The sequence below is a fragment of the Equus quagga genome, chromosome 17, assembly GCF_021613505.1.
Source record: "Equus quagga isolate Etosha38 chromosome 17, UCLA_HA_Equagga_1.0, whole genome shotgun sequence".
NCBI classification, from domain to species: domain Eukaryota; kingdom Metazoa; phylum Chordata; class Mammalia; order Perissodactyla; family Equidae; genus Equus; species Equus quagga.
In genome coordinates, this window is record NC_060283.1 from 56,859,516 (window position 1) to 56,873,946 (window position 14,431).

General features: G+C 35.6%; 1 protein-coding gene across 4 annotated transcripts in view; it reads left to right on the top strand.

Moving 5' to 3' along the window:
* Nucleotides 1-14,431, top strand: part of ERBB4 (erb-b2 receptor tyrosine kinase 4) — a 1,114,677-nt gene that overhangs the window by 813,636 nt on the left and 286,610 nt on the right. The window lies entirely within an intron of this gene.

Here is a 14,431-nt window from a genome sequence, read left to right on the forward strand (position 1 = left end):
AACCACAGATCAGTAAGAATCATAAAATACGTAACTTAGAATGTAGTGGGTCACTATTTTTCTAAGTAATAAAAAGATAGATAATCTTAATTGTACTTCTAAGATTTTCTTCAAGTTACCAAGGTAATACAATAATACCTATTCTTTGTAAAAAAAAATCAAATAAGATTTTGATATTGTATTTGAAAGAGCATAATGTCTAATTACTAACCATGCTACAAAATGTTCTCTGCTCTTCTCAAAGGGTAATAAGCAGTTACAGTTTCAGAAATGACACCCCTTCTATTTTGCAACCTGGAAATTCTGAAAGAATGGAGGACCTCTCAACAATAAAAGTCAGCATTACTGCAGGCCTCAGTTTTTATTACAAATGTCAACATTTTAACCTGACTTGCCTCTAGATCTGTGGTTGAGAAATTTTAAAGGAAAAAGTTTAGTTATTAAAAATGCAGGAGTCTGGGCTCCAGTTTCCCGAGATTGTTGTTTAGATAGTGTTGTGGCTTGTCTTGTATCCCCCAAAAAGATGTGTTGAAGTCCTAACTGCTGGTATTTGTGAATGTGACCTTATTTGAAGAGATGGTCGCAGATGCAATTAAGATATAAATTAAGATGAGGTTATACTGGAGTAGAGTGGGCCCTTAATCCAATTTGACTAGTGTCCTTATAAGAAGAGAAGAGGTACAGAGGCAGACACACACACACAGAGAAATCCTTGTGAAGACATACACACACACAGAGGGAGGATAACCAAGTGATGGCTGAGGCAAGGACTGCAGTTAGGCAGTGTAAGCCAAGGAACACTAAGGATTGCCAGCAACCATCAGAAATTAGGAGCAAAGCAGAGAACTACGGCTTTTCCCTCTGAGCCCCCAAGAAGAAGAAGCCTGCAAACACCTTGATTTTGAAATTCAGAACTGTGAGAGAATAAATTTCTGCTATTTTTAAGCCACTCATTTTATGCCATTTTGTTATGCCAGCCCTAGAAAACTAATACAGATAGTGGTATAAGACCCAGGATTCTGCCTTTTTAATATATACCAGATCATTCTGAGGCAGGAGTCTGTGGGAAATCTTCTGAGGAACTCTATCTACTCTGTCATATGTCCTATCATTCTCCCTATTATTCTGTAGTCAGAAACATATTTGAACACACCAGATCCTGGCAATTCATTTCTTCTTGTGAGTGTTTGCTCCCTCAAAAAGGACTTATGGGAGGAAAATTCACAATTGAGTAACTTAAAATCATATATTTAATAACAGATCTGGGAGACAAAGATAAAGAATGAAATTTAAAAACCATCTCATAAGTAGTGTTCTTTTTTCCCTCTACTAACGTAACACACTCAATAAAATGAAGGGAATATTTAAAGATAGTTTGCACATTAATTGAGTAATTATAGGACAATATATTGTACTATTAAATTTTATTTACTTTTGAGTTTCAAAAAAATTCTTATTGATTTATTTTTCTTTTTTATAGTTAATGTGCCTTCTGAAAGGTACTTTATAATATGCTCAGTATTCTAAAAATATTCAAGGATATTTTAATATTTTATCACTGCTGCCTATCATCTCCCCCATCAGAATTTCCTTCCTAGGACCTACTCAAGTCAGAGATATAATAACTAGAACATTTAAGACTGAACAAAGCTTTGGGTAATGTCTATTTAACCTATTTAATATGGTGAATGGGTACGTCTTACCACTTATTCCTGTACTTTTACCTCCTGTAACTTTTTATAGTTGTAACTTGTTCTTACGTTTTACAAAGACCTATTCTGCCACTCCCCTTTATACAAGTCTAACCTTTCCTACTCTCAGAGCTTACTGCAATACAGTTTTATAATGATCCCCAGGGATATCCACCTCCCAATCCCCAGAATCTGTGAATGTTCCTTTATATGGCAAAAGGGACTTTGCAGATGTGATCAGGTTATGGATCTTAAGATGAGAAGCTTAATCTGGGTTATCTGGGAGGGCCCTAAATATAATCACATATGTCTTTATAAGAGGGAGGAAGAGGGAGATTTGACTATGGCAAAGGAGAAGGTAATATGACCATGGAGGCAGAGGTTGGAGTGACGTAGCTACAGCCAAGGAATGCCAAAGTGGCCTCTGGAAGCTTGAAGAGACAATGAGCAAATTCTTTTCTGGGGCCTCCAGAAAGAATCAGCCCTGCTGATACTTTGAATTTAGTCCATTAAGACTCATTTTGGACTTCTGACCTCAAGAACTATAAGAGACTAAATTTGTATTGTTTTAAGTGATCAAGTTTGTGATCATTTGTTACAGCAGCAATGGGAAGCTAATCCAGTGTTCTTTTAGTGACAGAAGCCTTACTCAAATTACTTTAGGCAAAAGAAGAAAGCATAAAATAGAAACCAAAAGCAAGCAGGCATATATATACTTACATCATACAAAATAGACTTTAATTGAAAAATGAAACAAGAGACAATGAAGGTCATTACATAATGATAAAACGGTCAATTCATCAAGAAGATGTAACAATTATAAATATATATGCAACCAACAACAAAGCACCTAAATAGATCTGAAGGAAGTAATAAACAATAATACAATATTGGCAGGGAACTTACATACCTCACTTTCAACAATGAATAGATCATCTAGACAGAATCTCAGTGAGGAAACATTGGACTTGAACTATATTTTAGATCAAATGGACCTAACAGATATATACAGAACATTCCATCCAACAGCAGCAGAATACACATTCTTCCAAGCTCACATGGAACATTCGCCAGGATAGATCATATGCTAGGTCACAAAGCAAGTCTTAGCAAATTTAGAAAGATTGAAATCTTACCAATTATCTTTTCTGACCACAGTGGTATGAAACTAAGGATCAATAACGGGAGGAAAAGTGGAAAATTTACTAAGATGTAGAAATTAAACAACACACTACTAAACAACCAATGGGTCAAAGATTAAGTGAAAAGAGAAATCAATAAGTATCTTAAAACAGATGAAAATGGAAACACAACATACCAAAACTTATGTGATGCAGCCAATCAGTGCTAAGAGGGAAGTTTATAGCAATAAACACCTACATTAAAAAAAAAAGAAAGAAAGATATCAAATAAACAACCTAATTGCACTTCAAGGAAGTAGAAAAAGAAGAACAAACTAAGCCCAAAGTTGACAGAGAGAAGGAGATAACAAAGATCAGAGCAGATAAAAATGAAATACAGAATAAAAAAACAATAGAAAAGATCAGTGAAACTACAAGTTGGTTTTTTGAAAAGATAAACAAAATTGACAAACCTTCAGCTAGACTTACCAAGGAAAAAATAGAGAGGACTCAAATAAATAATATTATAATGAATGAAGAGACATTACAAGTGATACCAACAAATACAGAGGATCATAGGAGACTACAATGAATGATTACATGCCAACAAACTGGAAAACCTAGAAGAAATGGATAAATACCAAGAAATATACAACCTACAAAGTCTGAATCATGAAAAGGTAGAAATTCTGAACAGACCAATAAGTAAGGAGATGGAATCTATAACCAAAACTTCTCAACAAAAATCATGTATCTGATTAACTGTTAATATCCAAAGTATATAAGGAATTCATAACTCGATAACAAAACTCAATGACAAAAAATCCTAATTAAAAAATGGGCAGAGGATTTAAATAAACATTACTCCAAGGAAGACAGACAAAGTGGTCAAGAAATGACATGAAAAGGTACTTAACATCACTAATCCTTAGGAAAATGCAAATTGACGTCACAATGAGATATCACCTTACACCTGTTAGAATGGCTATTATCAGAAAGAGAAAAGATAACAAGTGTTGGCTAGGATGTGGAGAAAAGGGAACTCCTGTGCACTGTTGGTGGGAATGTAAATTGGGATAGCCGCTGTGGAAAACAGTATGAAGATTCCTCAAAAAACTAAAAATAGAAATACCATGTGATCTAGCAATCCCATTTCTAGGGGCATATCCAAAGGAAATCAAAGCAAAATCTCAAAAAGGTATTTGCATTCCCATGATCATTGCAGCATTATACATAATAGCCATGATATGGAAACAACCTCAGTGTCTGTCAACAGACAAATGGATAAAGAAGATGTGGCATATACATAAAATTGAGTATTATTCAGCCATAAAAAAGAAGGAAATGCTGTCATTTGTGACAACATTGGTGGACCTTCAGGGCATTGTGCTAAGTGAATTAAGTAAGACTGAGAAAGACAAAGACTATGATTTCACTTATGTGTGGACTCTGAAAACATCTAACTGATAGAAGCAGAGTAGAACAGTGTTTGCCAGGGGCTGAGGGGTGGGGGAAATGGGGTGATGTAGGTCAAAGGGTACAAACTTTCAGTTATCGGATGAATAAGTTCCACAGATCTAAGATACAGCATAATGGCTATGGTTAACATTACTGTCTGTGTATTTGAAAGTTGCTATGAGAGTAGAGGTTTAATGTTCTCACCATAACAGCAACAACAAAATGGTAATTATGTGAGGTAAGAGACAGATTAACTAAATTTATAATGGTAAATATTTTGCAATATATTCATGTATCAAATCACACTGTACACTTTAAACTGGCAGAATAGTATAAGCAATTTATCTCAATAAAGCTTAAAAAATTAATGTTGGCCATAATTGTACATGCTTTCAGTCTTTTCATATAACAAAGAAAATAAACATAATTAAATGGCATAAAACAATATGTACATAAAAAAGCAAGAGAGCATATCAGCTCACAAAATGAGAAGTCCAAGGGATATTTCTTCAGGCACAGATGGATCCAGGGGTTAAACAACATAATCAGGATTCAATACCTCTACATTGCTCGATCTGCTTTCCTTTTAGGCCAGCTCTCTTTCCTCATGGTTGGTCCTGTCAGCATTAGGCTAGGAACATCCTCAGAGTTTATGAGTACGAGTAAGAGAGCTCTACTTTCTCTCTCCCCGCATTTGTACTGTGGAGAGAACTCTGATTGGCACTGCTTGGGTCATGTGCCTATCTCTAGAAAGTTCACTCTGTCAGAGTTTTTCTCTCTTTGCCATCAACTGTTCACACATGTTTTCAAGGTAATCTCACCCAGGCAATTGGAGTGATATTTTAAAAATAAAATCATTACTGTCCTGCTTAAAATCTTTCAACAGCTTCCCACAGCTCTTTGGACAAAGCAGAAAATCCTGTGAATGACCACTATGTCCTACACAATCTGGCCTTTGACTACCTCACTAGCTCCTCATTCTCCACTTTCCACTCCCTGCCCATGTCCAGGCTCTTCTCTGAAAGCACTAATCTAAGTCCCTGCTCAGTCTCTCTTGGCTAGGGTTGAATTCCCAATGTCTCACAGCTCTCTTTGCATTAGTAATTCCTATTTATCCTTCTCATGTCAGTTTCTTGTCCCTCTTCTGTGGGCTGACCTAATGCCACCTACCCTTTAGGTTAGGACAACTGCTATATTCTTGCAGCACCCGATATATTCATATATATGATTATTTAGCTAATGCTTGTCTCCCCAATAGACTGTAAGCTCTAGGTAAGAGAACTCTGTATTTTATTTCATGATTTTATCATATCCCCATTTCTTAGCAGTGTCCAGCATAAAGTAGGTAGTTTCTCAACAAGCATTTTTCATAGTAAACACACGAATATGCCTGTATTTCTTGTAAGTGCATTCACTGAGGACTTAGTTAGATAAGTGCATTAAATGCTCTACTAATATGATGTCTAATCTTCATTGCAACCCTGCAAGGGAGATATTGTTATTCACTTTACGCATAAGTAACATGTAAATGATTGCCCAAAGCTACATGGCTCATCATAAAGAGTTGAACCTATGTTGGTCTGATGGCAAAAACTGAACTATTACAACTAAATCATATTCTCAACCTTTTAAAAAAAGATTAATGGTATCTGTGCAAATACATTCCAAGTAAAACCCATGCCTATACACATGGTAAATAATACAAACAGCATAGATGGTCTTGTACAATGAAAGAAAATATAGTTTTTCTGCCTTTGTGCCTGTAAACAGTACTCCATTTCAATATTTTGAGCTAATCCATTTACTTTCACACATGCAGCACAGTGGCAAGATCCATTATTTCAGCCTGCCTCTATTTTAATGAAAGCAGGTTCAATATTCTCTGTAAAGGTCAAAATACTAAGCACATTATTATCTCTCCAAATTTTTAACAGATAGGTACAATTCAGATGAGATAAAGAAAAATCTATTTTACAGCTTCCAAAGAAAACAGAGAGGAAGGTAAAAGTTGCCTAATGACTGCATTGCTAAGGTTTCTTTAGAGTTTTATGATGGCCTTTTGAACTGTAAACCATTGAATAGTCTTCTCCGCCTTTCCCTGTGACTATCACTTTGGGAGGTCAGAGAGCTGTTGAAATCTTGGTGCTGATTGGAAACTTCTTTTCTCTTAAAAATTTCAAAGAAGTAGCTTCCTTGGCCTTTTGTTCTAAGCTATGTGGAGACACTTCCCTTGGTTTCACTCTGGAGAAAATGATCAGCCGGGCTTCAATACCATTGCCTAGAAGTTTAGAAAGAATGAGACAAAAGTAATTATTATTTTTCTGTTTATTATTGCTTTCCTTCAACAGATATTGTTTCCCCGATCCAAAACTGCTCTGAAATTGAGGATCTGAATACAGACTAAGGGAGGCAGTCAGCAGAAAAGAACATAGGAGCTTGAGTGAGGCTCAAACCCTTCTCTCTGACTAGTGTCAAAGCATATAACAGAAAATGCAAGCAGTCAGGTTTCCCCTGCCATCTATGGTGGAGTTCCATCACCCCTGGGAGAGGGAGGGAGAAGGGACAGCAGTGAGAGGCTTTCAAACCTGAGAAAATTAATGGGAGTTGGTGAAATAAATAGATCAAAAAGTTGATGAAATATCATGAAATGGGCAATAACAAGGGGGTACTGATGGCTTTGTCAACATCCTAAAGGATGAAACTGAAAATGTATTTGAGGGCCTCAGACAGAAGTTGGTAAACAAAGAATTTGAAGAATTGATTGTATTTTCTACAAGGATATGAAGGTGATGAATACAAAGAAACAGAGATTCATCACACACTGCAATATGATTTTCAATATACTCTGCTTGTCTTTACAAGTTGCTTTTATAATATAATTTTGGGGGTATTCTTTCCTACTTCAGGATTTCCTCTGATGATCGTGTTTATCCTACAAGCAAGTATATATAAGAATTGTATATAAATATCTACATATATGTTTCAGGATATTAAATACTCTATAAATAACCTTAAAGTGGCTGAATGTTTATAAACATAATTATTATAACTTTACATACATTAATATTGATCTTATGCTACTGTCTAACTCTTCACGTATTATATAGAATTTGGTCTTACACATTTATATTCTATCAGCTTGATTGAACTATTTTTCCTCTTACATCTTTATAAATTAGTGAGAAGTCACTTATACATCTAGAGAGTCAAGGGTATGAGAACTTTGTTAAGATTCCATTTCTACTGACATTTCTTTTGTACGTGACAGAACTCTCTTTCTCTGCATTATGAAAGAATCAGAAGGGAAGAACTCTCACTATTAATTCAAAATCAATATAACAGATAAACTGTCAGCCTTTCCTAAGTAAAACATACAATCATTCAACTTTTGAAAAGAAGAATCTACACATGATAAGAAGAGATGAATAGTTACAATATATGGTATTTCAAGTTAATAAATCTTTAAGACATGCAGAGAATCACAATTAAGCCAAGTCCACAAACTTTGAGTTACCTAAAATACTTAATAATATATTTGAGAAGAGAGAAAATCCTATCTATATTGGAAAACACTCTATCCCATCTCTGTTCTTTCAGATTATCTTTAAAATTTACATTTATCTGTTATTTAGAATGATAATTATAAAGTAAATAAGTTGAAACAGAATAGAAGTGAGACAGTCCTGACGGCCTAGTGGTTAAAGTTCGGCGTGCTCCCTTTTGGAGGTCTGGGTCCAGTTCCTGGGCATCGAACCACACCAGTGACTTGTCTTTCAGTAGCCATGCTGTGGTGGCAGCTCACATAAAAGAACCAGAAGAATTTACAACTATACACAACTATATACTGGGGTTTTGTAGGGGGAAAGGAAGAGAAAAGGCAGAAGATTGGTAATAGGTTTTAGCTTAGGGAGACTCTTCCCCTACAAAATAAAAAAAAAAAAAAAACAACAGAATAGAAGGAACTACAATTTTCCATAAAGTTTTGTGGAGTGCTTAGATGTTGTTTGGTGGCATTTTGGAGAAATCTTATATGAAAATTTTTGCCTATAAATAAGAAACAGCAAGTAATCCCACTTTGGATTTTTAAAAGTAAATATAGGATGTCCATTCTGGCCAAGATGGAATAACAGGGATCAGATGTACCCTCCTTCATGAAACAACCGAAAGAAAGACAAAATATCCAGTGACAGTTTGCAAGAGAGTAGATATCAGGTAATGAAGGAGAGTGATTCCTGAGAATGAGGAAACAAATGAGGGGGCCTTGGGATTGCCCTGGCCAAGTACCTGGAGAGGAGTTTTAAACCATGGCACAGCCAGAAGGGACTCAGGCCGAGTCCCAAAGACTCCTTGAACTCCAGAGGCAGAGCTGAGTCCAGGGAGACTAAGGCAGCGAGAGTCTACAGACATAGCGCCAGAGAGTAGAGAGCATCACAGAGAGAAAACTTCACTATGAGTAGTAAACAAAATCCTCCAGGCAGGAGGAAACAATAGCAGATAGACATATGGGTTTATATATGGAATAATGAGCACAAGAAATGGTAACAACAAGGATAAATATATAGGATTTTCTTATTAATTAATTCTCTTCAAAAGGCAGTCTAATGTTTGAACTAAAATATAACAATGAGTGTGGGGTGAATAACATATGGAAAAGTAAAATGTATGACAATAGGTCAATGGTTAGGAAAGCAGAAATGGAAGTATCCTATTTTAAGGTTCTTAGAATGCACATGAAGTGGTAGAGTATAACCTGAAAATACACCGCAGTAAATTAAAGACGTATCCTAGGATTTCTGCTTCTGGGAAGATGGAGGAGATAGATTTTTCTCTATTCCTTCTGCTAAGTACAGCTAAAGTCCCTGGACATTATATATACAGGAAACATAAGAATTTTGAAAGGTGGAGAAAAGAAAGAAGACAGATTTGAGATCTTGGAATCTAAGAAAGGACACAGATGTTTCCCAGGTTTTCTTTTTGCCTCATATATCCCAGATTTGGAGGTGAAGAAACTGGCAACTCAGAAACACCAACAGGTGCAGACTGAAAAAGCCCCCAAAAGCCTGTTCTCTCTAACCAAACAACCTGGAAAAGGGCAGACTAGCAAGACAGAAATCTTTTAAAGAATAACTCCTCTACTCCAGCCCAAACAGCACGGAAAAGACTGTGGCCCCCAACTTCACCTGTGCCAGCAAAGGAGTGGGAGTGTAGACTTTCACCCTCAACAGGCTGCAAAGAGGTGCCCCAATCCTCCTACCGAGGGCTGACAGAGAAGGTAGATCATGGAGCCAGGACTTTCATCCCCACTGGGTGGTGAAGGGACCAGGCAGGACTGGGTTTAAACACTTACTCTGGCACTTGTGGCTTCGGGCAGATTGGTCTCTCTGAGCCTCTGCTCATCTGTAAAATGATCACACCTATGCATGATGAGTTTGAAGATTAGGATACATATATGATCAAAGCGTATCAAAAAAAGGATGAAAATTACAGACCAACATCTCTCTCAAGAATAGAGAAGCAAAAATCCTTAACAAAGTAATAGCAAATAACGTTCTGCAATATATAAAATTGGTTACACAGCATAACCAAATTGGGTTTATTCCAGGGATACAAGGCTGGTTCGATAGTTGAAAACCAAACAATGTAATACACCATATTAACAGGCCAAAGAAGAAAAATCCCAGGATCATATCAATGGATGCAGAAAAATATTTTTTAGGAGAAATTATTTGGGAATTAGGGCTAGGCAAAGAGAACTTAGAGTTGGCACCAAAAGCACAATCCATAAAAGGAAAAAATGATAAATTGGATTTTAAAGTTAAAAACATTTGCTCTGCAAAAGATCTTGTTAGGAGAATGAAAGTACAAGCTACAGATTTGGAAAAACCATTTTCAAATCAGAAAGATAGATAAATAGACAGGCAGATAGAATATATAAAGAACTCTCAACATTCAACAGTAAAAAAAATCTAATTGAAATGGGCAAAGACATAAAAGACATTTCACTGAAGAGAATATACAGATGGCAAATAAGCACATTAAAAGATGTTCAAAATTGTCAAGCATTTTATGGAAATCAAAATTAAATCTACAATGAAATATCACTATGTAACTAGCAGAATGACTAAAATTAAAATCATGATAAAACCAAATGCTGGAGAAGATGCAGAGAAATGGGATAATTCATACACTTTGGTGGGCACGTGAAATGGCACAATCACTCTAGAAAACAGTTTGGCACTTTCTTTAAAAGTAGCCACAAAGTACCCTTATCATATGACCCAGCGATTATACCTCTGAGCATTTATTTCACATAAATGAAAATTTATATTCCTGCAAAAACCTGTACACAATTGTTTATAGCAGGCTTGTTTGTAATAGCCCCAAACTGTGAACAACCCAAATATCCTTCCATGGGTGAATGGTTAAACAAACTGTGTTAATCTATACCAGGAAATACTGCTACCAATAAGAAGAAAAAAACTAGGAATGTACACAACAACCTAGATGGATCTCCAGAGAGATATTCTGAATGGAAAAATGCTAATCCTGAAACGTTACATACTATATGGTTTGATTTATATAACAATTTTAAAAATGACCAAATTGTAGAAAAGGAGAACAGATTAGTGGTTGCGAAAGGAGCAGGTGAGTGGGTAAGGTGCAGATGACGCTGGAAGAGAAGTGGTGTGAATAGAAAAGCGTGATGTTAGGGATTCCTGCATTGGTAGGAATCTTCTGATTCTTGACTGTCTCAATGCCAATTTCCTGGCCGTGTTATTGTGCTATGGTTTTGCAACATCTTACCATTAGGAGAAACTGGGTTAAAGGGAACATGGGATCTCTTTATAACTATACATGAATCTACTTTTATCTAAAAGTAAAAAGTTTAATCAAAAATAAATATACTAAAAACACAAATGATTTCACTAAAATAAATAAAAAAGTTATGTGGCTCATAATCCAATAAATAAAAAGAGATAAAATAAAATCATAAAAAAATTGGTTTTTCAAAATGTGGCAGGAAAAGAGGAAAAATGAGAAGAGAACAGATTGGACAACTAGCAACATAAATGATTTCAACTAACTATATCAGTTGTCACATTAAATGCAAATTATTTAAAAAACTAATTCAAGACAGAGATAGTCAGACTGGACAAAAAAAGCAAGACTTGGGGCTGGTCTGTGGCCTAGTGGTTAAGTTCAGTGCACTCCACTTCTGCGGTCCGAGTTTGCATGTTCGGATCCTGGGCGCGGACCTACACTACTCAATAGCCATGCTGTGATGGCAACTCACATATAAAGTGGAGGGAGATTGGCACAGATGTTAGCTCAGGGCTTGTCTTCCTCAAGCAAAAAAAGAGGAAGATTCACAACAGATGTTAGCTCAGGGCTAATCTTCCTCAGCCAAAAAAAAATTAAAATAAAAAAAAAATCAAGACCTAACTATTTGCTGCCTACAAGCCATAGACTTCAAATATAAAAACACAAATAGATTAAAAGTGAAAAAATATACTAATAGAGACAAATGGATCAATGGAAGACTAGAGAACGAGAAATAGACCCACAAATATATGGAGAACTGATTTTTAACAAATATGGTAAGGTAGTTTAGTGGAGAGAAGACAGTGTTTTCAACAAATGGTGCTGGAAATATTGCATATCTACTGTATATGCAGAAGATAAATAGATCTTTACATAGTACCTCTGATGGTGAATTTTACGTGTCAACTTGACCGGATTATAGGGTGCCCAGACATTTGGTTAGATGTTATTTCTGGGTGTCTGTGAGGGTGTTTCTGGATGAGATTAACATTTGAATTGGTAGACTGAGCAAAGCAAAGTGGAAGGGCATCATCCAATTTGTTCAAGGCCTGAACAGAACACAAAGGCAGAAAGGAGAATTCTCTCTATCTGCCTGACTGCTAGGCTGGGGCAGTGGTCTTCTCCTGCCCTTGCACGGGGACTTACACCATCTGTGTTCCTGGTTCTCAGAACTTTGAACTCGGGCACAAATTACACTGTGGGCTTTCCTGGGCCTCCAGTTTGCAGATGGAGCCTCCACAATAATTGTGTGATCCAATGAGCCAATTCTTTATAACAAATCGCCTGTATATATGAATTATATATGTATGTGTGTATATACATAATCTCCTATTTATTATGTTTCTCAAAGTGAATCATATACTGTAAAATCAAAAACTAGAAAACTTCTAAGAGAAAACCCTTGTTACCCTGGATTTGACAAAGATTTCTTAGATAGGATGCCAAAATGACAATTCATAAAAGAACAAATTGATAAATTAGACTACACCAAAATTAAAAACATCTACTTTTCAAGAAGACAACTTAAAAGAATGAAAATACAAGGCTAAGACTGGGAGAAAATATTTGCAGAATATATAAAGAATTCTCGATAGTAAATAGTAAGAAAACAATCAATCCAATATAAAATGGCAGAAGATTTGGTGACAAGTTATATGGACAGCAGATAAGCACACTAAAAGATGCTCGATGTCTTTAGTCATTTGGGAAATGCAAATCAAAACCACAGTGAGATACTGCTGCATAAAAATTAGGAAAACTAAAGTTAAACAGACTGACCATATCAAGCATTGGCAAACATGTGGGGGAACTTCAATTCCAAAGTTGAGTTAACTGATGGTGGGAATGGGAAAATGGTATAACTACTTTGAAAAACAATTTGAGTTTCTTAAAAAGTTAGCCCTATACCTACCATATTATCCACTTTAGGTATTTACCCAGGAGAAATGAAAGTGTATGTCCATACAGACTTGCACACAGATGTTCTCAGTAGCTTAATTTTTAATAGCCACAAATGGGAAAAAATAAGTGTCTAGGAATAGTTGAATGATTTAAAAAATGTGGTAAACCCACACAATGGAATATACCCAATAATAAAAATGAATGAATATTCATACACACAGCAACATGGGTGAATTTCAAAATAATTATATGGAGTGAAGAAACTATATAAAAAGAGACTACATACAGTGTGTTTCTATTTATATAAAATTCTAGGAGATACAAACTAATGTTTATTCAGTAACAGAAAGAAGACCAATGGTTATCTGAGGGGGGTGTGGCAGGAAGAAAGGACTATATAAGGTCAGGGGGAATCTTTTGGAGGTAATAGATGCATTCATTATCTTGATTGTGCAGGATGTTCATGATTGTATGTGTATGTCAAAACATCACAATGCACACCTTATGTATGAACAGCATATTATATGTCATGTATATCTCAGTGAAACTGATAAACACACACACACACACACACAGTTTCTCTTAAACTACATTGGAAGAGATTATTTAATTGAGCAGTCTGAAGCCAAAGATCTGTTGATAGGTCTAAGTATGCCTTGAGAAAAAATTTTAGACAATTTAACACAGGGTGCCCTTAAAGTTCATGCTATAGGAGAAAGAAGACATAAATTGGGAGATTTAGTGGCACTGTTTTAATGCCAGTCACCATTGCAGATGCAGGCCATTTGCTCTCAAGCATCTGGTAGAGGAAGCTCCTTTCACAGAAAGGACCCTGCTTATCTGACAACAACGTATGCAACGCCATCCCAACCCACCTCACACATGCTCTTGCCATGACCTTTTATATCCCATAATAAGTAAAGTTGGCAAATAATGGGAAGAAAGAGGATTTTGATTTCCAAGAAGATGAAATTCTTAGAAATTCATATTTCATGAAAACCACATACAATTGTGTTTTATATGCCTCAAATCACTTTTTAGGTAACCAAAATAACATTTGAAGTCTTTATAGGCCCTTCTTATTCAACATCTTCAATAAAATTATGTTATTCAGTAAAAATAATAATATACTGCATAAGTATTATTTGGTATAAAGGGGAACAGAAATGGTGAACACTTAAGCAGCAATTTTAAAACATGGCCCCAAAATTCTTTAGCACATAAATAAAATAAAAAGTCAACATAAAATAGAAAGATAAGATTCAAGAGCATTGTCACTACTTTAATCTCTACACTTCCGCAAAAATAACCCCTCAAATTTATTTATATTCTTTCAAAACTTTTTCCTTATATGTACCAATTTGACTAAGTATCAAGGTAAGTCTAGTCGGACTGTAGTAGAGGCCTATAAAACAATCTTGTAATTCATTTCTATTT